We start from the raw sequence: 2,419 nt of genomic DNA on the forward strand, positions 1-2,419 counted from the left end.
CCTCTAGACATACTTTCGATCCTACACGGGTTCATGGAGCCGCTAGTGAGCAGCAACCCGAGGGAGGCCTTCGTCAATTACCACGACCTGGACATCGGGCAGAGCGCAATGGGCGACGACAGCGTGACGACATAAAAGAAAGAGGGAGGGTTTGGGGGCGGAGTACTTCATGGGGAAGTTCTGGCGGCTGGCGACGGTGAAGGGGCAGCTGGATCCCGGCGACTACTTTAGGAACGAGCTGAGCATCCCGTCGCTCCTACGTGTCTAGCTAGCCTGCAACGACCATGGTCGGCTATGCCCATTGCATGGTGGATTCACTCGACAAGGCCGTCATGGGGGAGGATCTCTTCTGGGCCATCCGGGGTGGATGCGGTGAGAGCTTCGACATCGAGGTGTCGTGGAAGCTAAAGTTGTTCGTTGTCCCTCCGACGGTGACGGTGGTGAACATCGCGAGGACCTTCGACGAGACCACTGCCGCCGTCATTGCCAAATAGGAGACGTTCACGCTCAGGCCGTTCCTCCGGGTCCTCACCACCTGCGCCGTTGCTGCGGGGCAACAACACTGTCTTCCAGACCCTCTTCCTCGGCATCTGCTCGTGGCTCATGGGCAAGATGGAAGCGTTCTTCCCGGAGCTGGGCATGACAGCCGCTGACTGCGGGGAGATGAGCTGGGTGCACGCCATGGCATTCCTTGGTCTGAGCAGCACCGACATCAACATCCCCCGGAGGGGATGCTCAACCAGACCAACAACCTGGGCACCTACATCAAGAACAAGTCGGACTACGTACGGTGCGCCGTCGGCAAGGCGGGGAGGGAGAGCATCTACCGGGAGCACCTGTTGCAGATCGGCATCCTGATGAGCCGCACGGTGGCGTGGTTGGCAGCGTCATCCCAGACTCCCTGACGTCATACCCACACCGCAGGGGCATGCTCTACAACATCCAGTACATTGGCTTCTGGTGTTGCGCGATCCACGACATCGCGGCAGAGGCGGCCACCAGGTGGATCAATGGGCTGTACGGGTTCATGGAGCCACTGGTGAGAAGCAACCCGAGGGAGGCCTTCATCAACTATCGTAACCTGGATATCGGGCAGAATGTGGTCGGCGAGGACGGCGTGACGACATACGAGAGCGGGAGGGTTTGGGGGGAGAAATACTTCATGGGGAACTTCTGGCGCCTGGCGACGGTGAAGGGGGAGGTGGATCCTTGCGACTACTTCAGGAACGAACAGAGCATCCCGCCGCTCCTAGCCGTCTAGGCTTTCCTGCAACAAGTGAACTTCTTAAAAGGAAAAACAAATGAAGTGGTAAGGAGTGATGGCTGAAGAGTGCAGATTGATGTGTACGCCAGCCAACATGCATGAATGCGTGCATGGGCGTCAGATTGTCTTTGTCTTGAACAAGGAATAAAGATTTGGAACGATTATGGATGAAAAAGATGTATATGTCAGATTTTGCCCCAACCATCGGATTGAAAATCAATGGCCGGGCACCCTTTCCCCTCCAACCCAACCCCTTCGTCCTCTTCATCATATCTTCTTCCAGCCTGAACCACCTACCTGAAAAGATCGAATAGCTTGTTGGTGTCACCGGAGGCTAGTGGGCACCGTCGTGTGCTACCTTCGCCCTGCCGTCATCGCCCAGGCTGCTCCTCTAACCCCCCAATTCTTGCATCGGCGATCACCCCATCCCCCTGACCCACACTCGAACACGTAAAGCCTCCGCATCATCTCCCCCCGTGACACTGCAACAAGCGGTGTCGTCTCATGCTTGTTCCTTATGAGGCCTTGTCGGGGACACCGCATCAGGCAGCATTGCCCATGGGTCGGCCTCGGGGCTCCGCGAGCGCCTTCGCTTCTCCACAAAATCAATTTCTAATTACATTTGATCTGGTTTCAGATTGTAAATAGTCCCCACCTATTTCCCCAAGGGTTACCCTAGGTATCGAACCCATGGTAAATTCTACTAATAGGTAGGAATTCAAGCAAGCTATTATTGCCATTAAGAGTTCAATTTTCTCGACTGAATATGGTAAGTTCGGCACCGAGGGAGGGTACCTTAGTGGAGGCGGCATCGGCCTGATGATGCGCATGTTCGGCACCGGGGCAGACAACATTCTCGACGCCAGGATCGTCAAAGCTGACGGTGACCTCCTCGACAAGGCGACCATGGGGCCGGATCTATTCTGGGCCATCCGGGGTGGAGGCAGTAAGAGCTTCAGCGTGGTGGTGTCATGGAAGCTGAAGCTCTCCATTGTGCCTCCAACGGTGACGGTGGTCAACATCGCCAGGTCCTTCAACGAGACCACTGCCGCCGTCCTCGCCAAATAGGAGACGTTCACACTCAGTCCGTTCCTCCCAGACCTCACCATCCGTGCCGTGGTGTCGGGCAACAACACGTTCTTACATACCCTCTTT

At 56.3% G+C, this 2,419-nt stretch overlaps 1 pseudogene; it reads left to right on the plus strand.

Moving 5' to 3' along the window:
- LOC123056806 (berberine bridge enzyme-like Cyn d 4) overlaps nucleotides 1-268 on the plus strand; it is a 27,358-nt pseudogene extending 27,090 nt beyond the window's left edge.
- Nucleotides 269-2,419: the final 2,151 nt, after the last annotated feature.

The sequence above is a fragment of the Triticum aestivum genome, chromosome 3A (genome assembly GCF_018294505.1).
Source record: "Triticum aestivum cultivar Chinese Spring chromosome 3A, IWGSC CS RefSeq v2.1, whole genome shotgun sequence".
NCBI classification, from domain to species: Eukaryota; Viridiplantae; Streptophyta; class Magnoliopsida; order Poales; family Poaceae; genus Triticum; species Triticum aestivum.